This window comes from Spermophilus citellus, assembly GCF_964194105.1.
Source record: "Spermophilus citellus genome assembly, chromosome: 5".
NCBI classification, from domain to species: domain Eukaryota; kingdom Metazoa; phylum Chordata; class Mammalia; order Rodentia; family Sciuridae; genus Spermophilus; species Spermophilus citellus.
Window position 1 is genome coordinate 157,078,481 of NC_138186.1, and position 24,988 is coordinate 157,103,468.

General features: G+C 41.3%; 1 protein-coding gene across 1 annotated transcript in view; it reads left to right on the top strand.

Moving 5' to 3' along the window:
• Window positions 1-24,988, top strand: part of UST (uronyl 2-sulfotransferase) — a 281,324-nt gene that overhangs the window by 206,687 nt on the left and 49,649 nt on the right. The gene's annotated exons all lie outside the window — the stretch shown is intronic.

The following is a 24,988-nucleotide window of genomic DNA, read 5'->3' on the forward strand; positions in this document are numbered from 1 at the left end:
CTACTCTGCAGTCAGCCTTTTAGCAGATGCTGAAGATGCACTGATGAAAAGCACAGCTGTGGTTCCAGCCCACAGAGTGCATCATCTATCAGAAAGCAGACATTAAACAAATGGAAGAGATGATCAGGCTGTTGGAACAATATGTGCATAGGTCAAGAATCCCCAGTACTGCAAGAATCTCATGTGGATGGAGTTTAGAAAGCAGAGAAAGAGCTATGGTATGAACTGGAGAGCTGGGCAGGAGCTCAGTCACCAAAGGCCTTAAAGAAATATCCTAAATATTGAGGCTGTATGCTAAGTATATTGAAAAGTCTTAGCTAGCTGTTGAGTTGTAATTGGGGAAAGGGACTGACATGACGGGGTTTGCATTTAAAATCTTGAGCCATGGGAAGATGTTTGGAGTAAGGCAAGGTACATTATTTTGGTTTTTGAATAGGATTGTCATGGTAAAGGGACTGAGAGGCATAGATAAATGAACATATTTATAAGGCTAAATCAACAGTTGCTTTGTGTGTGATTAGATGTAGAACTAAAGAAGAGAAGTTAAGAATGATTTCAGATCTCTGGTTAGATGAGTTTGAGGGATAGTGCTTCAGAGGGTAGGGGATGATGACAGAGGGTCAGGAGAAACAAGTTTTACTTTGGCTATGGTGGGTTCTAGGTGTCTGAAGGACATACGAATAAGACATCTAGCAGGCAGAGGAGGGCTGGGCTGCATATGTGGAATTGGAAGTATCAGAATCTAAAGAGGGGGTAATAAATTTACAAAATAATATACATTTCTTGAGGGTTGAGATCATGTCTAGAGGAATATTGGTGCTCAGTAATTATTTGCCGAAGTTATTGTTTTGAAACTCTGGGGTATGTATTAAGGGTGAGGATAAAACAGCCTATGCATCACCCATTTTTAGCACTTGTTGAGGATGTAGGAGCAAAAGAAACTAAGCAAGAGTCCCATAAAGAGGACAGAATGGAAATTAGGTGTCACAGAATCAGATAAGAGGTTTTAAGGCTGGTGGTGGGAGTTTGGGGGGGGGGGGTATTGCTCATCATTGTCAGAAACTTCCAGAAGGAACAAAATAAGAAAAAAAAGTATGACTATTGGATTTACTGTTTGATAAGAGCAAGTGATCTTGGCAAGATTAATTTCTGTTCAGTCATGTGGGTAGAAGCCAGATGGATGTGCACAGCAGGTGAGAAAGTTGTGGGGAAAATGGAGATGGTCTTGGGTAAGTCTGGTCCACATTGACCTGGTGAGACATGCTGAGGTGTGCCCAGGTAGGAAACATCTTCAGTATTCTCTCTCAGGATCTCTTATCAAGGTAAGAGGTTGGTCCTCAGAAACTAAGGTGCTGGAGGATTCCATGTAACTTTTCTTAAAAAAAAAAATGATTGAGCACTTGTTATATACATCATCCTAAGTGATTAGCATGTGAAGGTCCTTCAAGAAGCACATGCCAAGATGAAACTGGATATGTAAGAGGTTTGCTGTGGGGGAAAAGCCAATAAGGAAGAAAGGAAGTGAGAAGAGCCATTGGACCCTCATGAAAAATAGGGGAGAAAGAATTTCTAAGAAACTTTCAGACTGGCCGATGGGGAGACTTCAAGTCAAAATCACACACCAGAGGAGTCCTGTGTCTGGCCAGAATGGGCTTGCCATGCTTTTCCACTGCCTGAGAGCAGCCCATGGAAAGCAAGGCTGTGGCACAAATGTGGTGGTGTATTCAGAACAAAGCATAGAACCACTGGTCTCCCACATTCCCTGAAACAGGAGAGATTCATGGCTGCCACACATATATGATCTCATTTAATGTTTATAGCATCCTTCTAAGAGATTATGCAGTTTTGTACAGGAGACCCCAAGGACTATACAGGTTAAGTTACAAGCCTAAATTCATACAACTAGTAAATAGCAGACTCGGATTTCAGTTGGTAGTGGGCTAGAGTTGGTTCAGAACCAGTCTGAAATTTTTAGGGATCATGCTACTCAGGTAATGTCCTAGTGCATTTTCTGTTGCTCTAACAGAAGAGCTGAAACTGGGTGCATTATAAAGAGGCTTATTTTGGCTCATGGTTCTGGAGACTGGGGAGTCCAAGATCAAGCAGCTTCATTTGGTAAGGACCTCATGCTTCTTTATAACATGGCAGGAGTCAGAAAGGAAGTAGGCGCATATGGGAAAAAAAAAAAAAAGGAGCAGCCATCAGGGGCCCATCTGCCTTATAACAACACACTTCTCTACGAACTGACCAGCCTTGTGAGAATGGTGTTTATTCTTTCAGGAGGTGGACCCCTCAAGACCCCAATGTCTCTTACAGGCCCCACCACCTCTCACTACCATTACCTTGGCAATTAAATGTCAACATGTGTTTTGGAAGGGACAGACCATTGCAGTTGATGTCAAGATGGTTACTTGAATTTGGTAATGTAAGGAATATTTATACCGCAGGAATCTGCAGTTGTTACAACTCAGGCCTCTCTATGTGTTTGTTTAGAAACGATGGTTGTTATACATATATCAGGACACAGTGGCTTGAGCCCAGGTCATCTGACTCCACAGCCAGCCCTCCAGCCTCTGCCAGGTGCCGTCGGCTTTGTTTCCGTGATACATTTCTAATGCAAAAAATCCCTTCATCCACTTCCCCTCCTCTCAATCCCTGCAACAGAGGTTGCTGTGCCCTGAGTTTTGCTCTTTCTGCATCACCATCACCGCCATGGATGTCTCTGTACTATATAGAAAGTGTCTCAAGGAAAGGGAGAACGATCTTCTAACATGTCCTGTATTCTGCACATTGTGCCACTCAATAAATATGTGCTGTCAAAGGTGATGCTGATAGACATCCTTACCCCACTGATGACTGGGGAATGGGATCATCTGTGGAATAGTAGGAAGGGAGTGTTCAGCACAGCTGCATCTCTTCCTGAATCTTACATTTATCAAGACAGACACTGCTGGGAAATGTGCTTCAGCCTCAAGATGACCTTTTTTTTAAGAGAACTGGAACATCCATTACAGCCCAGTGATGTGGTGAACGAGCTTCCTGCCTTCTCCCACCCCCAAGCCAGCAGATAGACATGGTCATCACCTGCCTCCACGGCCGGCCACTTGGTTTATTGGGAAGTTGTTTATCCTCCCAGCTCTGCATTTCCCAGCCCGAGGAACAAAATGTGCACCCTGCCCCAAGCAGAGGGGAGTGCCTCATCTCTCATGGCACTCTGCCTCCCTGTGCCTGAGCTCAGCTCTGCAGAGAGCAACTCAGGGAGGACGAGGATGACTAGAACACCCCGAGAGGACTGTGGCCACTGTACAACAGGGTATGCCCCAGGTGGCCCTGCGACTTCAGAAGTCTCTGGTCTTAGGTTCACTTCAGACTTGACTCTGTGAACTCTAAACATATTTCTTCCCTGAGCAGCTGTGGAAGCATGCATTCGTGCCGGGAAGCCTGCTCCCAGGTGACAATGCTGGTCTCCCGTGACAGCAATCACTGCCTCAGGGAAAGCTCTTTGAAAGCGTGTGGCAAGGCAAAAGAACCGTGTGAATCGCTACTTCTATGCCACTTTGCAAGAATTTGTCTTCCTTATGAATTTATATTTAAAAACTTCTCGAGCAGGTACTATGTGACAGGCATTCCTCCCAGTGTTTGGGAAACAGTGACAGGAACAAAAATTGCAGCTGCGGTGGAGCTTTCATCTTCACTCCAGACCTCTTGATCTTCATCAAGTGTGTTTATGCAGCAAACATGCATTCATTGAGCCAAGCAGGCACTGAGCTTCCCCTCTGTGCCAAGCACAGAAACAGGACAAAGAACCTGCTCTCAAAGAATCCAAGCTCTGGGGCGAGGTAGACGCATAACCAGGTTCCAACCTCAGGGAATTGTCTAGAGACAGCAATGGAGATGTGGGGAGGTCGTGTCCACAGGGTTCCTGGGGAGGTGACCCCTGAGTCAAGCCTTGCAGGATGAGGAGAAGGTCGCCTGGCAGAGAGGACATAACTTGATGCAATGAAGGATGCTGAAAGAAGCAGCACAATGCAGGAAGTAGGAAGAACTGAATCCTGAGACTGGACAGCCAGGGACAGCCTGAAACACACGCAGGTTCCCTAGTTTACTCCAATCATACAAACACAACAGCAGCAGCACCCGCAACCGCAGCCATCTCTCTTCTGGTGTTCTCTGGGAGTGTCCTTGGTCCTTACTGGAAGCTATCGACCCTCACAGTATGCACAATCCTCCATTCCACTTCACCATTCCATCTTGGCCTCTTTCCACTTCCCAAGCCAGCCTATGGAGGAGTCTTCCACCTGTGCCCAAGGATGCAGCCCTGTGCTCCCCCTCCCCCGCCCCCTGTGCCTGGCATTTCACCAGCCACCAAGCAGCAGCTCAGAGCCTGTCACTCTCTCCCACCCACATCCCAGGGAGGGAGTCCAGCAATGAACTTCGCAGCCCACATCTGCTCCTTCTGGAATGACCCTTTCTGGAGTATGGGAACCTCATCAGTCCTCCAGCCTACGAAAAAGGGGTGCTAAATGTTCAAAGGCTTTGAAAAGACAAGAAGGGTCTGATTCCTTGGTTTTTGTTGTTCTCATTTGAGGCCTTGAGACCTTTGGAGAAGCCATTTGTGGCCTGTGAGAGCTCCGTGGAAGTGGGATTCTCTGACCTCACAATGCACCCCCAAATGAAAACCTTGGTTAAAAAGCTTAAACGGGCCGGGCATGGTGGCACACACCTGTAATCCCAGCGGCTCAGGAGACTGAGACAGGAGGATCGCGAGTTCAAAGCCAGCCTCAGCAACAGCGAGGCACTAAGCAACTCAGTGAGACCCTGTCTCTAAATAAAGTGCAAAATAGGGCTGGGGATATGGCTCAGTGGTTGAGTGCCCCTGAGTTCAATCCCCTGTATCAAAAATAAAAAGTTTAAATGGTTCAAAAGGAATTAGGCCTGGGAAGAGAGAGGGAAGAACGGGGTGTGAATTAGGAAGAAGTTAGAGATTTCCAAGCCTTCCTTGTTGTAAGAGGTAGCCAAGCCACAAAGATTCCCAGGTTCTGCATTAGCTTGTTACCAACACTCATTAGACCCGACAGAAGCCTAGGGCATTACATTTAAAAGATTACCCAGGATGGCTAAGATGTTGGGAGAGGAAATAACCCAAGAGACTGTTACCAAAATAAAGGAGAAACAAGTGGTTGGCCTCCATTCAGTTTCTGATAAAATGAACAGAACTTGAACTGCATTAACAGAAGCATTTATGCTACTGACAAGGAAAGCAGAGAAGGAAACAATGTGGTGCCCAACTCTGTTGTGTTTCCTTCCAGTGCACAGAGACCTTGTTAATGTAAGGCAACTGTGTTCATTCTTCCATGAAAAGGGCCAATAAATGGCAGAAACCAACCCAGTCCAAAGCCATAGCCCTTTTGTAGAGGCTGAAGTATCTGTCTAATCTGACCCTTCAGAATATTCATGCCTCTTGACTCTAAATGAAAGCATAAGGGGGGACCCAACATGGCGGCCGGGGAGGAAGCAGTATTTTCAGGATCTCCACAGTAACGCGATCAGAAACACCCATTAATACACCTAGAATCTACCTACGGAGGAACCTCTAGCAAAATTCCGTGGAAAGGAGACCTGCCGGGAATCAGTAAGTTTATGAGAGGTGACAGTTTGTCCCAGATGAGTGAATCTTGGCCACGCGGTGCAGAGGTTCAGTCTCCCTGCCAGCCGCCGCCAAACGGCCGCCAGCGCCTGCCCGGGGCGCGGCGATAAGGGTCCCCACCTGCACGGCAAACAGCCCCCCCCCCCGCCCACCCAGCTCAGGAGGCGACGTGAAGGGAATCTAACCAAGCCTTTATGAAATAGCGAACTGGGCTGCGTACGGGGGTTGCTGAACTGCTGAAACTGGTGCTCAGAGTAGCGGCTTTAATAGAGACTTTGCACAGCTTGTTAGAGCTCCTTTCACCATTAGTCTGTAGTGGACCACCCGGCCAAGCAGCAGAAAAAAAAACAAAAAGATTGAAAAAGAGACGCTTGGCTCCCAGACGCTTTCCTGTTCAGAGCCGCGGGCGCTTTGCGCCCATATGCTTCCTCTTTCACTTTGCTCCCTGCAGAGAAGCTGGATGGGTAATCAGCAGTGGATCTTAAGTACCTGAGGCAAAGAAAGCTCAGTACACCCCGCCCTTTTTTTTTTTTTTTTTTGAATATTGTATATACAGGGAGAGTTAGTGGACTGAAATTGTTGGCTGGGCTGGGGTTTCGGGCTGAAAATCCACTCCGCGGGAGCCGCCATTTGCTTTCGGCATGCTGCCTTGATGGCCCTGTCTACACTGTCCAGCAGCCACATCTAGAGACTGGAACTGGGCTGCGTGCCGAGCCCTGTCCTCTGAAGGCTGGACCACGGCCTCAAGCGCCTCGGTCGCCTGTTCCCTGCTGCACCTTGGGGCAGAGCCTGCTCTGGGGTCGTTGGGCACCCCCCTGCGAGGGGACCCGTGCTCTGGAGGAGGGGGTTGGAGAGCCGCGGCGGCAGCCGCTTGGGCCCTGGGAGCTAGGCACCAGGCCGAGGAGCAGTGGAGGCCGCGGCGGCGCTGCTAAGGTCGTGAACAAGCGCGGCGCCCAAGAGCGCGGTTATCGCTCCCACCAGGGCTGACAACAGAGGTCCCTTGCACCAGCTACCAGGGGAGTTGCTACCTGAGGGCAAACAAATTCGCTGGGGGTCCTCAGCCCCAAGCCCTACAAACGTAGGGTCCGAGGGAGGAAAACAGAAAGGGTGTGCCCAGGCATCCTTGAAAACAGGGCTCCCAGGAGCAGCAGACCCGGCATGTAGCCAGTAATGTGGTAAGCATCACAGGCGAGTGGGGCCTGGATTGAGGAACCACAAGAGAAGGACCTAGGCACTCAGGACTGGAGACTCGCACAGTATGGGAAGAAGAGCTGAGGCACAGTGATTGGTTCCCACCTATCAAGAGGAGAAGCCTGGCCCAGTGGGCATAGCTCCACCTACTGGAAGAGAAGTTAATCGAGCTCTATGACTGCATTTATTATTATTATTTTTTTTTAATGATTATTATTAGTTTTTTTTTTATTTTCACTTTTTGTAGTTGACGTTGTTGTTGTTCTTTAACTTTCTTATCAATGGTTTCATTTTTTTTAATTCTTTTTATTCTATTATTATTACTATTTTTTTAAACTTTAATTTCCATTTTTTAATACCATTATAATTTTTTTTGTTTGTTTTCAATTTTTATTTTTTCGTTTTTTCTCTCTTTCTTCTCACTTTTTTCTTTTGTCTATTCATTTCTTTTCAACTTTCTTATTCCCCCTCTCTTGAACCCCACCTGCCTACACTCACTCTCTTTAGTGACTTCTTCCCTTCCCCTCTAATACCTCTCCTCCCAAGCATCAAATAAATTTATAAGAGTAAACAGTAACTCAGCAGTCAAACAGAATAAGAAGTATCATGAGCATAAAAAAGCAAGGAAGAAAAGGAGTACAAACAATGCAGGACAGCCTAAATATTCAGGAGGACCTGGAGTCATCAGAAAAATGGCCATATAAAGAACTCAAGGAACACCTTAGACAGATGGAAAGGAACCTTAAAGATCACATTGAAAAGGAATTACAAAAACAGATAAAAAAAAAAGAAAGCATAAGGAATTGACAGCTCATATAGTGAAGAACAAACTTTTCCTGAGCTTTCTGGAAATTGAATGGATTTTACTTTGTCAACTCTACCCTTCCTCATTGATTATAATTTGAATGAAAGAATGTTGAATTCAATGAAAATCCAACTTAAAAAACATTGGCCTCTGTTGAAATCTCACATTGAACTACAAAACAGAAATCAAGAGAATAGAGTGATAAAGTTTAAAGACTTTTGCTTTCTTTGTTCCTTTTAATATTTTATTTGAAGTTTGATTATAGTCAAGAAAACCCACAGTAAGATAACTGGGACTTGTTACCAAAATAATATGGAAAGAGGCTATACACCAACATATTATTTGACCTTTATATTTTTATATTCTTGTTATCTTTTCTTTTAAAATTATGTACTTTGCATGGTTGCTTTTTATTTTCTTCTTTTTGCTTAATGATATTTTCTGTAATAGACATAAACTGATTTATAATGCAATTAAAAATTTGAGGAGAAAGAAGACTAAGATTTGATGCCAATGAGATTTTTCTTTTTTTAAATTGGAATCATTAAGCAAATCAATGTATTAAGATTGAGATGCCAAAGCACATGATCAGGGATAGGTTTACTGGATGGTAGGTTTCCATTTAGCAGTTTGAACTGTTTCACATGACATCAGGGTGTTTTCATGGATACAATTACAATCCCAGATATTCAGGTCAGATTCATATTTTCCATCTTAGCCACAAAAGCTTTACTTTGGGGACTTTGCATAAAATTCTGGCATGTGCTTCAGTCATTTGCTTTTCTCTGTGGAAGCCAGTAGGAAACCTTAGCAGGCACAGACCTTCCAGGGACACTGATAAGATGCGCTATGATAATTGAGAAGCTCTTTTAAAGCACCAACGTCTCTCTGAGATAACTGCAAGTATCTGAATTGTAACTGCAGCTACAACACTTACAAGGCATAAACATTGAAAAACACAGTGACAGTATATTAAGAGCATGAACTAGAAGTGGGAAGAGGAGACGGGGTTCCGTGTAGACCTCTCGGGACTTGGAAGCTGATCATATCTAGTCATTTACTTAAGATATATTGACTGAGCATCTGTTATGGAATGGATACTCCTAAGCCCTGGAATAGTAGAGAAAAAGGGAGACAAAGCCTCACCTATCACAGGGATGACACCCCTGTGGGCTGAGACATAGTAAACAGATAGACAAATAATACATAATATGTCAGGTGTGATAAAAAGCCTAGAAGGCATATAAAGCAGGGTAAGAAGCCCAGGAGTAACCAGAGATGCTATTTATATCAAGATTGTTCTGAAGCAGGTGTTCTTAACAGGGGGTCCATGGATGCCCCCAAAGGTCAGTGGGTAAATTCCAGGGGCCTATGAATTCCAATAGAAAAATGTGCATCATAGTTTCACCAACTTACCAGCTTCTCCATTTTAGATTGTAGACAACAAACTGCAGCAGTATTAACTATGCCTATTATATCACTAATAGAAAACTAAGGTATTTTATATCGGTGACTATTATTAGAGATAGCTCAAAATATTAATACTAACAACTCAGATGGATATTAAGTAGATTTCAGACACACTGAGAAATCTTGCTATTCAGTACACAAAATAAGCACACATATACTTATCACAACTTTTTTGACTATTTTGATAAGTAATTCAATATATTTAGTTTCCTTTGTGGTCAGGTATATTTTATTCTAGACATTTAAGCATATTGCTTTGAGAAGTGAGTCTAGAGACTGTAACTGCCACAAGCTCAGTAGCAGAAGTTCTGAATGCAAAACTTTGTCCCATCTCTTCATAGAACATTAAAAACACATAGCCAGGCATGATGGTGCATGCCTGTAATCCCAGCTGCTCCAGAGGCTGAGGCAGGAGGATCAAGAGTTCAAAGCCAGCCTCAGCAACTTAGTAAGCAACTCAGTGAGACCCTGTTTCTAAATAAAATACAAAAAAGGGCTGGGGATGTGGCTCAGTGGTTAAGTGCTCTTGGGTTCAATCCCTGGTACCAGACGTGTGCTCAAGGGTTGAACTTTAGTAGGGTTAGTAATTTTGACTACTCCTTCAGGAGTGTGGAGGTGAAGAATATCATGGCTGGTCCTGTAGTTTGGACCCATCTTGACTCATGCAAGTGAGACAGCTGTTTTACCACTGTAGTTTTTGCTCTGTCAGCATAAAATCAACACCACCAAAAGGTCACATAACACCCTGGTCTTCTTTTGAAAATAGTTTTGATCTTGTGAACCCCTGAAAGGATCTCAGGGTCCTTCTTGGGGTCAGCAGATCACACTCTGAGGACCACTGTGCTAGATTAAGTGGCAAATATAAAAGTTGCTTTAGGCACTTGAACCACCCAGAGGATTCTATTTGCATAAAAATTTTGTTAGTGCTTGCTAGAGTTTTGCTGTTCAGCTCTTTGAAATAGAAGTTTTACCCAAGTATTTTTAGGGAGAATTTTTTTGAAAATCTCAGTCAAAAATAATCTGTTGACATTTTTCACTGATCCAAATGAGGCCCGGTGCTGGAATACAGGTCAGGAAATCCATTGTGCATTGGAGGGAAATCTTGACATCCTGCTCACTAAAAATATTCAATACCAGGGGCAGCTAAGTCTCTTTTATATCATGAGCACCTTAGCATCTAGAGAAGCCTGCAGACCTTCCTAGAGTGTATTCAAATGCACATAATAAAGGTTTAGAATTACAAAGAAGGCAAATTATATTGAAATCCAGTTCTATCTACAGACCCTTTGGGGCTGAGACTGCAAATTAATAATGACTTGCTTCTCCCAGTCCCTGCTGACAAGGAGAACCACCCCACCAGGGATGTTGCAGTTGTTCTATATGTTTTCAGGTCAATGAATACCTTAAATTGCCAAATTCTGAATATCAATAACATGGATCTCTAGACCTAACAAGACCAGGGCAAGAAAGTGAAAGAAGAAGAATGAGTCTCTCCTGAGCCTTCTATAAAAGTAAGCAGCATATGTCTCCTGCTAAATATAGAATCTTCCTAAAGGAAGTGACCCTGGGCTAGATGTTGGAACATCTTGGATGCCATCTGCCTTGTGGTCTTGGACTGTCAAGAATCCTCCACTGGAGCTTTGCAAAATGTTAATTGCTCCTAAAATTGTGCTACATTAATAATACTCTGTTTTCTCTATTCCTTAAATCAAACCAGCATCCTTAGGCTTATTACACGTTGAGAAACAATCTAGCCTTTAGGGCTAACAGTTAAGGAGCAAAGAGTTTAGAGTTGTGTGGCTTCCTAAAGTGCATGACCATAACAACCCCATAGTGAAAATTTATACTCTCCCAGTGAAAGGTTTGCAAAGTATTAAAAAATAATTGCTTATTCACTTTCGTACAAGAGAATATTGGTGCTGATAATTCAGAATAGCTGAGAATTCAAAAATCATCTGCAGTTTTAGAATAATAGTATTCTCACATCATGATCTCCTCTGATTGTGTATTGGGCTAGTATTGAAATGAATTTGCCTTTTGTGACTTGAGAGTGGGGAGGCAGGTCATGCATTTGAAAATATTCCAAAAGTCGGAAGTCACCCTGTGATTTTAAGTTCATCACCACTTCATTGATCAAGGGTTCGTTGTGGTCTTCCTAGTCCTGGTGAGTTCTCGGGAAGGAGGTCTTGCTCCCTGAAACCACAGCTCTCCCCCTGTCCCCACCACCAGCTCCTTTTGCTTTGACCCTGCTGTCCTTCATCTCTCCCTGGCAGTCTTCCATCCAGGGCTGAGTCGAATCGCTCCGGCCTTTATTTCCACCACCATTTTATCCAATGTTGCCGAATCCTTCAAAGCCCTTCATCTATGCACTCAAAAGTCAAAGCATCTGTGTCCTCCCTCCCTCTGTGCTGTGCTCTCTGTAGTTTATAAAGCATCTCCAAATGCTTTTTCTTTGTCTCCCAAAAGAAAGATGTATTACAACCTTTTCTTTTTTTTTCTCACATCCTCATCAGCATTTATTATTATTTTCTTTAGGAGTGAGGAAACTAAGGCACAGCAAATTATCACATCTTGTATTTTTTAGGAGCTATCCAAATTTGGAATGGTTTTAGCAAACCGATGGGGCATAAGCTGGTCACTTGTGGGTCATGTTTGACCTGCAGACATGTTTTGTTTCACTCACTTTTTTTTTTTTTAATTTTGGTACTAACATTTAAGAAGTAGGTGATTTTGCATAAAAATTCAGATTTTAACTTCCCTTGAAAAAATCAAAAGGTTGGGAAACCTTGGCACAAATTTCACATGGCAGTGACTGGCTGGAACCAAGCATCCACCCCACTGTGACAGGGATTGTGCCTGCAGGTATGCCCCAGCCTCTCCACAGGATGTGTCTCCAGCCCAGGACCATTCATGCGTTCACATCACCTGGTACTCATGGGCATTGGCTTTTGCTGTCCTGGCTCCAGAACATGGGTTCCGGGGGACAGGGCAGGAACGGACTGCACAGCACAGTGACCTGCTGGCATTGGGAGCCCAGCAAGAGCCATGCTAAAGGACTGCTCTGTGTCTGGTTACAACTATTGAGTGTTACACCCTGAATGTTGCAAGACTTTCTCCAGTTGTTACAAAGAATGGATTCTTCCCGTCTCTGGTTTTGAAAACTGTTCATGATGAAACGGAGAAAGAGTGAGAAATAGCCTCTGACCAAATGTTGCATCCATTTTTCTCCAGGAAGACTGTTTTTCCTCCTGCAGATCCTTTCCCTGTGTGTCTGAATGATAAGCAGTCCTACACTTAGTCTATGGAATTCATCCCCATCATGGATGCAGCTCAATGTTTAAATTGAGTTTATAAAATACTTGCTTTTTTTTTTGCCTTCAATTCTCAATTTGAGAGACTTGGGGAAAAGAAGAGCTAGGAATCATTTTTTTTTCCTACTTGTAGATAGACACACAATAGCTTTATTTTATTTATTTTATTTTTATGTGGTGTTGAGGATCAAACCCAGTGCTTCACACCTGTGAAGTTTCACCACTGAGCTACAACCCCAGCCCCAAGGAAACTTTGGAATACCTCTTAATACCTGTTATACTTAGATATGCAGAAATTATTAGAGTGACTTGAATTATTTATTGTTATTATTTATGGAGCCTTACTCTGATCCATGGATAGTTCATCTAAAAGGGGGAGGGAGCTCACTAAGAAAAAGAAAAGGCTAATGAATGGGATAGGGGTATTAACAGCCTTTAAAGGACAGGAATTTGGGTTCCCTTTGGTTGCTGAGCGCATGCGCCCTAAAACATCACTGAATATAATAAAAACATGAGAGAACATCCAGTAAGGAAGCGTGAGAAAAATCCCAAAGAGCTGTGTGATAAAGGGGCTGGGTTTTATGGCTTTTTTCCCTTACACCAAAGGCATTGCTATTTCATTCCAGAGCAGAAATAATCCAAGGAGTAGGGCCAATGAGAGGGTCAGAAATGAGGTCTCTAAATAGATTTCGGGTGGGAAATTGTAAAGGTGGAAGCCTGAGGATTTATAAAGATCTCCTCCCCACTGGAAAAACAGTCCAGGAAACTTCAAGAGGAAGTTTAAAGAGAAAGATGTGGCTCGTTGGTGGAGTGTTTGCCTAGCATGTGCAAGGCCCTGGGTTTGGTCCCCAGCACCACAAAGAAAAAAAAGAGAGACAGGCTATAAATTAATGAACAAAATGAACAACAAATTAGAATAAGATAAAAAGAATGCAAAAAAAATGTGGCTGGGGTCACAATTATTTTCACAGTCAATATTTTTTTGAGATTTTTGTTTGTCTTCTTTTACTATACATTATGAGAAATTTTAAATATTCATAATAGAATATTTTGGTGAAGTTTCGTTACATAGACAATTCTTAGTCACTCATGAAACTAAGATCTAGAAAACGGAAATTTCCAGTTAATCTGGGGGAAAAAAAAATCTGTTTACTTTCAACGCCTTTTCATTAAACTTATTGTGGGTGCACGGTGACCTTCTGAGTTGAAACTATAGGGCCACAGAAATGAGAGGCCATGCCCCCGCCAAACAAAAATCCACAAACATGCTGTTTATGTCCTGGGTAACCAGAATTTGAAAGTGTGACTTTTGTGGTTTGTTTTGGGTTATTAGGCCAAAACTATTAAGACTATTGGATGTGAAAGAAAAAAAAAGGAATTCTGAACCTTTTCAGCTGGGAAGGCAAAAATCACCAGAATTATACAAGGCTAAAACAGTTTCTATGGCTTTCAGAAACTTGCAGAGCCCAAAGGAGTCATAAATAACTTTTATGATGTAAAATAGTTAAAGAATATACTTGAGTTCTCAGGAATTGCTGCCATTATTACACTCCAAAATTTCCTGTTTGTTGGGAAGATCTAGTTGAGCTTGATTTTTCTGGTCAGTACCCCTCCAGCAACCACTACACTGTACTGAGAACTGGCCTACCTGTGGGCATCTTCTAACAGGTGATGTGAACAGATTTGGGGTCAGTGGTTCATTTCCCTCCCTTCATAATTAACTGTTAAGTAAAACATGCACTAGTCCTTCTGATCTCTGGCCTAAATTTTACAAGCATTTTTCCTTCTGGTATTATATTCAGCAGTCAAAATTTAAATATATTTCCATAGTTATAAAAAGATGGAAAAGGTTAAAAATTATACATTCCATAAGATCCAGCTGCAAGCCATTCAGTAAGATCACACTTGCCATGTCCCACATACATAACAGTGAGCTTGTCCTTTTTTTTTTTTTTTTTTTTTGTGAACTGTGAAGGAATAAAAGATGGGCACACTCTCAACCTGACTTATTTTAAGGGTGACTTCCACTCCACTGATTTTACATTTCCATGTGTGATCAGTGCTGCCCCCTGCAGGCAGAGGCTGCTGATGCCTGCTCCACCAGGGCAACACTTGGAGCTCTCTCAGCAGACTGCTGGTGGCAGGGATCCAGCCACCTGGCTCTTCCTGAGCCTAGAGTCACAGACAACCAAGATGCAAAAATCACTGTTCCTCTAAGTGGAACCCACATCTGGAATTTGCCTTTTCTAGTGGGAAATGGGTTATAGGACACCTAATGGCATTTCAATTATGGAGATAACTACCAGAAAAACAGGTATCAACTGTAACATATCTTTACCTACACTGCCATTTAAGTACTTTTTGTTTAGTGTTAGTACTTGTACTCTTCGCTTTACTCTGCTCATAATTTTTTTATGTTTATTGAAAAACGATACCATCACCTGAAAGGTTATATCAGACACCCAGATTCCCATGGTGATTTGCTAGGCATAGCACAATTCAAATAAAAACTCCATCATCTTTGAAGGCCACTTTTATAGAACACCTGCCTGGCACTGAATGAGTACCATAATGAGGAAAGAAGAATCTTCCAGAAATTTAGAATAGACTACCAATAAAGAATATGTAAGGCATAGATTCTGACTTTTGCATTCATGTCATGCTTTTTCAAAATGATGAAAGATTGGAAGCAACACCTTATGGAAGAGTCACTACTCTGATACAACAGTATCTCACAGAGTCTCTAAGAAACAGCCTCCGAATCACACTGATGTCTGACAGTCTGTGCATTGACATTTGCCCTCTGACATACAAAGCAGAAACACATTTCAGTAAGCATATGCCATGGCTGTGGCACAGATTTTGACATTTTACCAAGCTTCTTTCCTCTGGTTTAGCAAGTTACCTTACCTAGGTCCAAGGTCACCCATGCTTCTTGCTCAGCTAGGGTTAACCACTGACAGACCTCACTCTAGCAAAACCTGTACAAGGCTCCCTGCAGTACAGTGGTTTTCTACTCCCTCAATCCCAAACACATCACAATTGTGAGTAGAATGTAAAAAAAAGGAAATTCAAATGAATAAGAAATAAGAGGATCTCCATGCCTGGAGGAATAACAGAGTGGGGAGCGGCAATAAAGCCACAGGCCAGCTGGGCTTCAGTCCAGAATCAGATAGTGGTGGCCAGGAGTTGGATCCTGCAGGGTACAAGGGACTAAAGTTGCCCCTGCTAATGTGGGGCATACCAGGCTCAGTGCTTCAAACCAGGGCCCAAGTGGGAGCCATACTTCTCCTCACTGTCAAGCAAAGGAAGCTGAACATAACAGAAGCTTGTTCACTGCTTGGGACTGTGGCTTTTTAAGAGGCCAGAGACCTAGAGAAGTGGGGAAGCAAAACCACAGACTCATAACTAGTAAGTGAACCAAACTGCTTGCTGCTTTGTAATCAGATCTGCAGCGTTTTTATTGTTGCCATTGAATGGGGTACATTTGAGACCTGGCTCTGGACTAAGGGCCCAGGAGTCTGGATAAAAGCACCCACAATACTGCAAGGGAAGGACAGACGGAAGAAGAAAGAGACAGAAAAAGGAAGGAGGCCAGGGCTGGAGGGGGAATATGAATCTCCCACATAGATTAGCCTATAGACCAAAGATTCTAAAGCACATGAAAAAAACCTAACACCAAGAAATACAGCAGCAAAATCTATTGGAACATGAATTTACTTCAGATGACTTTAAGAAACAATGTGACAAGGTCTTTAACATAAGATATTTGAAAAGATAAAACAATAAAAAACTTCCACTTCAAAAGAAAAAAGCAGATAATTATAAAACAAAAATAGACATGAAACAAGAACATAAGAATATTTCAAAGGTAATCTTGACTCTTATAATGAAAAATATGGTCATTAAAATTTAAGAAATAGAGTAAAAGAGAACATTTGAGAATTAGAAATTAGACATGAGGAATTCATCAAGAAGATAAATCAGAAAGATAAAAATAGATGGATAGAAATACTTAAGAGATAAGAAAGAAAGATCATAAGATTCCAATAGTTAGAAAAGAAGACTGGAAAAGAGGTAGGGAAGCAATATTTGAAGCAATTAAAGGATAGAATGTTCTAAAATAAATCATATTGATCTTTTGACTAAAAGTGTACCAGGAAAACTGGACAGAATAAACAAGTTAAATATATATCTGAATACTTCATAGTGAACTGCAGAATATCAAGAAAAAGGAAGAGATGCAGATGACCAATGAAAATACCATATTAGATTGATGGCAAACTTCTCGTTAGCAATAATACGTACCAGATGACAATGGAGTACTACCTTCCAATTGCTGAGAGAAAATAGCCATCAACCTAGGATTTTATACCCCACAGATATAGACAGTCACCCCCACAGATCTTTTCCAGACATAGAATTATGGAGTTTTCCACTTACTGACTTTACTAAAATGACTACTGAATTATGGGGAAAAGTACAGGAACCATAAGATACAAGAAGCAGCAGTGAACAGAATCATTGATTAAAACATTCAAGTGTTTAAAAAGTTGTGTGTTTAAAAAAAGATTAAAATTAGACAACTATAAAATGGGGTGGTTGGTGTTTAATAGTTAAAGGTGCTAAAATCCTCTGATTTGGAGTAGTACACAAAAAAATTGTTTCAAGCTTTATTAGAAAAAAATTAAGTTGAGCTTAACACTAAACATTTTTGGACACTTTTTCATGTACTCATCTTTCTGACCACCTATTTATGAATGAATTTTAAAACTTCTATGCCCTTCCTCAGAACTTTGCAGTAATGAAAGTATTTTAAGCTCCGTTGTTTTTATTTTTTGAGCTGTCAAAATTATATAGCTGAAAAAAATCTTAGATTGTTAAAAATGCATGGGTAATTATGAAAAGAACAAAAATATAATCTTTAGTGAAATAGGAAAGTAGACAGAAAGGGGAGGGTATTATTAAAAGTTATTAAAGTAACGGAAGACATAAAGGGGAAAACAAATGCAGAAAAAAATAACTACAACAATGAAAAAACATAATATGCACAAACCCAAGAATAATAATCATAGTAAAATTAAGTGATTAAACTAATCTATTAAAAAGAGAGTTTTGCTGGGCACGGTGGCGCAGGCCTGTAATCCCAGCAGCTCAGGAGGCTGAGGCAGGAGCATCACAAGTTCAAAGCCGGCCTCAGCAAAAGCGAGACACTAAGCAACTCAGTGAGACCCTGTCTCTAAATAAATACAAAATAGGGCTGGAATGTGGCTCAGTGGTCAAGTGCCCCTGAGTTCAATCCCCAGTACCCCCCCAAATAAAAAGTGTCATGTATTGTTTGTTGAAGATTTCAGCTTGAATTGCTTAAACACAATGAACAAATGATTCTGACTTACCCCAATATGAGAATCTCTGAAATGAAATTGTACTAGGTCATATTGTGACTTCATAGCTATATTCAAAAATTCTAGTTGAAAAATTGAAGTTGGAATCCCAAATAAAGTTTAATTTCTAATTCACAGAATTAAAGAAATAACCACACTCCTCCACTTCCTTTTCCCTCAGTTCCTCCAACTCACCCCTGAATTCTTTTTTTTTTTTGATTTATGATTTTATAAAGTTTATGTCCCCAATTGTTTTTTGCCAAGATGGACCTTCCCTTGTGAAGTGTTCTCCATTTTAATGTCCCACTTGGTACAGAATTTAGGGTATATAATGGTATTTTAAGTAACTCCTAGTGAGACTAACCTCTTTTTAAAGACATTCTTTGTGCTAATATTTCAGATATTATATGCAGAAATAAAATGATCCTTAGCCAAAAACACTATAATTATGAGAGCTAGTAACTGATAATGTATTCCATGTTTACCTTTGAAAATGTCTGTACAAAACTGGGTTGGGTCCAGTGGTTTTAAAGTAGAATCTGTAGACATTTATTTACCTAATAAAATAACCACACAGACTGGCAAAATCCTGCCTGCTTGGCAGCCCTTCCTGCCCTGGAGCGTGGAATGGCATTGGATTTGAAGGCTCATCGAGTTGGGTTCAGGAAGACAGCCCAGCGCCCCACCTGTGACTCCACCTGAAGGCCAGGCTGGTGTGCCCAGCTGTTCATAGGCTCAAAGGACTTGTATTACCTCATAATGGATAATGAAAACTGAAACAATCAAGGAATTGAAGTGCTTGACAGTGTTCAATAGTGATATTATAGACCAAAATTATAATAACTTAAATTTCTTTTCAATAAAAAAATCCCATGTATATTAAAAGATATTTTTGGTACTTACAATATAGATACTTTATAACATTTTATGCTTTTGTACACATAAGACACCTGCTCTTTCCCATGTTGACATGGGCTTGATACTGCTTTCTTGAAGGAGTAGGTGGGCAGGATAATAAATCAAAGGAGTGTAACACCTTTCCAAACGTGCTCTAATCACAGGAGCAAGCAGTCATGAGCCAGTCATTGAGATCAGGCTTTCTATAATCAGATTACCTACTTGCATAAGGCAGGCAAACAGGCCAGAACAGAGCCTGACATCCACATTGGAGCAGGCTGACACAGAGTGGCAGCAGGCAATAAATGACATGGTGATGGGCAGTGGCCCAGAGTCCAGGAGATGGTGCTAAAAAAGAAAAAAAGGGAAAGTTTGGAATCTATAATTCCACATCTCAAACACAACCTTTATAAATAATTTTGATTTATTTTCTTCCAGTATTAAAAAAAAAGTAGTACCTATGTAATTTTGCCCTGGTTTTCTCAGATTAGAATTTTTCTTATAGTTATATATGCTTTATTAAACATTTTTCAATGACTATAATGATTTACAATCAAATATATCACATTTATCTGATCACAAAAATTCATATATAATTTATGATCTTTTAAACAGTACTCTAATAAATATTTTACCATAAAAATGGAAGTTAGCCAACATGACTCCATATGCATCTTGTTATTATTAGGCGTGGCTCCCCGCATTTTCTAGTCTCTATGAAATCATCATAGTTGAGGTCCCCACATTCCTTGAAAAGCACCAAAATCCCTTGACCTGAAGGCCAGACCATGTTCCACTGTTGTATTCATGTTATATATTAAAAGAAGTGCAAGGATGTTTCTGGAAAGCACCGTTTACATCTTTCACAGAATCCTGCCCACAATCACCCTAAATGCTTGATAAATTTTATTGTAGTTAACAGAAAATGGCCCACTGAAATCTAATGGGAACTGAGCTATTTTCCAGATTGATCCTCCTCATTATCATTTCAGGATAAAAACTAGTACTACAGTTTAATGCAATAGAAACGTTAAGTTCAGAATCTTGGAGTGCAGAAGAGGGGTTTTGAAAATGTTTAGTCAGTGTGTTTCCCTTTCAGGATTTAGGAGCTCACTGGATGAGGCCCCCAGTGAATAAGGATATTATCTACAACACATGTACAGTGGTACGTCACTTACCCAGAAAGTCTTTATCTGCATTTCTTTTTTTTTTTTAAAGAGAGAGTGAGAGAGGAGAGAGGAGAGAGAGAGAGAGAGAGAGAGAGAGAGAGAGAGAGAGAGAGAGAGAGTGAGAGAGAGAGAATTTTTTTTAATATTTATTTTTTAGTTCTCGGCGGACACAACATCTTTGTTTGTATGTGGTGCTGAGGATCGAACCCGGGCCGCACGCATGCCAGGCGAGCGCGCTACCGCTTGAGCCACATCCCCAGCCCCTTTATCTGCATTTCTGCCATCAGATGCAGAGCCATAAACTCAGAAGTGTTATAAAGGACCAGAAAGCCACCAGAATAGAGGCTGCACATGTTAACCCTCCAACAACACACCTTGTGCTCACAATAGGAAGGGCAAGGTGCTACTTTCACTAATGAAGCTGCTTTCAGGAGGGCTGTGTGGAGAAGGGTTCTGAAGGGCATTTCTTGTGTCTATTAGAAGGAATGTGTCATCACTGATTCAGGCCTGACAGGAGCATGGGATGGGAGAACAAGGCTCTCTGGCCACCTGCCACTTTCCAGTCTATTAAGCCTCACTAAAAATTCTTGCTCAACTCTTCTGGTTCTGGTTCAAAATTCTTTACAAGGCTTAAAAAGGGCTTATGAGGCTGAGTGTGATGCAATAAAAGTTAGCTTAGCCCACGTCCACTCCACTTATCTAAATTGACTGACCCATCAAATTTGTACTCTGTTACCATGGTCCACCTGTGGATCAAGGATTCAATACTGCTCCGTCGTGAATGACAGTCATTTTTCTCTCTCCGTTTCTAACACAACTGTCACAGCCAGCCCAAGAAATTGTCCTTCATCATGTCCTTCACCGTTCACCTTTCTCTAAAGTCTGCATTCTTAAGAGTGTGAATATTGGCTCCCAGATCTATTTTAAATCCACAGTGGAAAAGTGCTTTTATGTCACAGTGTTATGTGGTTTTATGTAGAGAGTAAAATGAGATACAATAAATCAAAAGTTCCACAGTAGTGGATTCTGGTTGATTTTGCTTTAAACTTTTTTTTTTTTTTTTTGTATTTTTGGTATAGCGTAAACAGAAATTTCTGATTTCCATTATTTTTGACCTCTCTATTTTCTCTGTGAGATAGCTGGAGTATATACACAAGACAGTAATTTTAAAAGAAAAAAATTACAAGTAAATAGTAGAAAGGTCAGTAGAGTTAGAGGGAAGGGAAAAGGGGAAGTACTGGGGACTGAATTAGAGCAATTACATCCCATGCTTTTATAATTATAATCGTATTGTTCTGTATACCTTAAAAAAACTAATACTTCTTTTTAGGAAATTAAAAAATAAAAGACTATTGGACTCACTGGGAACAGCTTTTAAATATAAGCTAGAGTGGGAAAGAATGAAAACACTGCAGATGTAACGAAGAAGGCATAATCTGAAGTTGAGTGACAGGGGAAATAATTGGCCCACATGATTGCCAACCTTAGTCAAAGGTCCATGGGGCAAATGGGGCAATAGTCTCATTGCACAGAGGCAGGATTGAGCCTATGACTATGGGAAATTTGCCAGACTCCATGACTAGCAAGTGGTACATTGCACTGAGGTCTGATGCTAACATCGGTGCCTTTCCCAACCCACCTTCCACGAAGGGGGAAGTTTAAATGGCAAAGGCTGAAAGAAGATATTCTGTTAACTTAAAAGAAGTTTTGGAACCAGAAATTACCACCCTTTCTAGATCTTTAGCATACCAAACCATTCTTAAAAGCTGATTAGAGTAGTTTTGATTTGCATTTCTCTAATTGCTGGAGATATTGAATATTTTTTCATATATTTGTTGATTGATTATCTTCTTCTGAGAAGTGCCTGTTCAGTTCCTTGGCCCATTTATTGATTGGGTTATTTGTTTTCTTGGTGCTAAGATTTTTTAGTTCTTTATATATCCTAGAGATTAGTGCTCTATCTGATGTGTGTGTGGTAAAAATTTTGCTCCCAAAATGTAGGCTCTCTATTCACCTCACTGATTGTTTCTTTTGCTGAGAAGAAGCTTTTTAGTTTGAATCCATCTCATTTATTGATTATTTTTTTAAATATTTATTTTTTAGTTTTCGGTGGAAACTTTATTTTATTTTTATGTGGTGCTGGGGATCGAACCCAGCACCCCGTGCATGCCAGGCAAGCGTGCTACCGCTTGAGCCACATCCCCAGTCCAGTTTAATTCTTGATTTTAATTCTTGCACTATACGAGTCTTATTAAGGAAGTCAGAAACTAATCCGACCTGATGGAGATTTGGACCTACTTTTTCTTCTATTAGGCACAGTGTCTCTAGTTTAATTCCAAATCCTTGATCCACTTTGAGTTGAGTTTTGTGCATGGTGAGAGATAGGGGTTTAATTTCATTTTGTTGCATATGGAATTCCAGTTTTCCCAGCACCATTTGTTGAAGAGGAGGCTATCTGTTCTCCAATGTATGTTTTTGGCGCCTTTGTATATATACACAATGGAATATTATTCAGCATTAAAAGAGAATAAAATCAAGGCATCTGCAGGTAAATGGATGGAGTTGGAGAATATAATGCTAGGTGAAGTTAGCCAATCCCAAAAAACCAAATGCTGAATGTTTTCTCTGATATAAGGAGGCTGATCCATAATGGAGCTGGGCAGGGAGTATGGGAGGAATAGACTAGTATGGGAGTGTGGGGGGGAAGGAATGGGGGTAGGAAAGATGGTGGAATGAGATGGAAATCATTATTCTAAGTACATGTATGAAGACACGAATGGTGTGACTCTACCGTGTGTGCAACCAGAGATATGAAAAATTGTGCTCTATATGTGTATATGAATTGTAATGCATTCTACTGTATTAACAATTTTTTTAAAAAAGAGCTGGTTAATTTAGGGAACTTGTCACATGTGTCTACAGTTTCATAGGCTGAGGTTATGAAAGCCTATGTTTCACAGAAGGGGAAAATAAAGTTCAGGGATGGCATGATTACCTAAGGACACTCAGCTAATTATTCACTGACCTGAGACCAAAACCCAAATTCCCTTGTAATTACCAAAACTATAAGGAAAAAAAAATTGGGCCATTTTGGTAGAAATTTATTCTAATCTGTATATTTTTTAAATGTGTAAATTTTAGAATTAATTTCAACAGAAGTGTTCTTTTTTATGGTTTTGGCAATTAAAAGGATTATCATAATTATCTGCAGTGTTCACTTGGACTATCTCACTGTTTTCCTGTTGATGTGAGGCTTATGATAAGAACTAATCTTAACAGAGGGAAAACTGGGCAGGGGAGGGCATTGTAGGGTGTGCATGGCACATGCCAAGATCCAGGGGCCAGGGCAGCATATCACAGATGAAATGCCAGCAGGCAGGTTGGCATGGAGTTTCCTCACTGTGGTGGCAATTTTAGAAAAAACTAAAGTAAGTCTTAATAGTTTTTTTGAACAATCTTACCCTTAGACGCACTGCATGAAAAGAAAGTGAAGTTGCATAATCATTTAAAAATATATAGAGAAGTTCAGTAATAAAAGGTGATTGTAAGGAAGACTTACACAAGATATAAAACTCCATAGCACTGGGGGAAATGCCAAGTCCAGAATGGTTCCAAAAGACTGAGGGAGGGGCCTGTGGCAGAACCACACTGTGAGGGCTGCTGCTTGAGACCACCAGGAAACTGAAATGGTACATGTTGAAGGTCTTAGTCCCAGTAAAATGGACTGTGTGAGTGGCCAGGAGCAGACTCCTGATGGCCCTGGTCCACAACACAGCTTCTCTGTTGGTGTGGCTAAGCTGTGGGCAGCTGAACGAGTGGGGTGTCTGCCTCCGCCTGACCTCCCCTCTGAGTCATCTTTTATTTACATCTTTCTGTAGCATTTCCATAGCACAGGTGCTGAGGAGCACTGTTCATCAACATAATGTGCTCAGATGGAACTCTGAAATCCCCAGGGAGGTGCCCTGGTCTAAGAGAAGGAGAATGGTTAATTGCACTTCTTAAACTAGGAATTTATGTCTGCCCCATTAATTGACCTTTTGAGGGCATCTGTGGATTCAGGAGGAAAATGGCCTCCTCAGTCCTCCCCCTCACCAGCCAGCTGATGTCCCCAGCCGTTCCTGGAGCCTCCAGGCCAGGGACTACAGGTTCAGAGTCAGGGCAGCCTCAGGGAACAGAAGTGGTAGCTGCTTCCTCTCTTGCTCCTGGGTCACCACCCGGGCTCTCTCCTCTCCCTTTATGCCCCTCTTACTCTCTGTTGATGACAACTCTGCTTCCCACGGTAAACTCAAGTGCTGGAGTACACTCAAGTGTGATTGTTGCCAATTCTGTTGATTCCAGTTGAATTTGCTGTTCTAATTGTGATTTACTTGGTACATGAACCCAAGAGGAGTGAAAGGGGAAGAAAGTGTTGTTTAAAAAAAAAGTTGTATTTTTCTCATTCCTGGTTTGAGCTGAAAAAAATTTAATAGCTAATCGCCTGCCTCAATCAGACCAGAAACAGTGGCTTCCTTTGACTCATAAATGCCACGGACTGTGTTTGGGAGTTATATTCCTGTCTTGCCAACACTGGCCCTGGAAAGACATCCACAGCTGTTTGGTTCCTGGGTGAATCGAGGTATCTTTTCTCCTTAGAAACACCTAAGAACCAGGTGCTTCTCATCTAGGCCATCTAGTGTGGTCTGCTTGAGAACACTGGACTCTGAACTCTGCTAGCCACCTCCCCCAAGACATCTCAAGCTCATAACTTTAACAGGGAAACCAAATTCGACATCATGTCAGAAGAGAAAATCCAGGAACCACACTGCTGCCTTTGAAAGTGAGAGAATGCTCCTAGACAAACATCATGTTACTTTCTAACCAAATAAAAGCTTAGAAATCATTTTACAGCCCCTCTGAAATTTGCAGGCCCTTCATGAGACTATTGTGGATACTTAATCATTGTTGGTTAAATGTGTGGTTACATAGGGAATCTCATTGCTCCAGGCCATAATGGTAGGTAACTAAGTCAAAACTCATTGAGAACTAAGTTATGCTAAATTTATTAAGTGCCAACTATGCACCTACTGGCTGGCTAGTAACTGCTGAGGTCCTAGCTGATCCCGTGGGTAGATTAT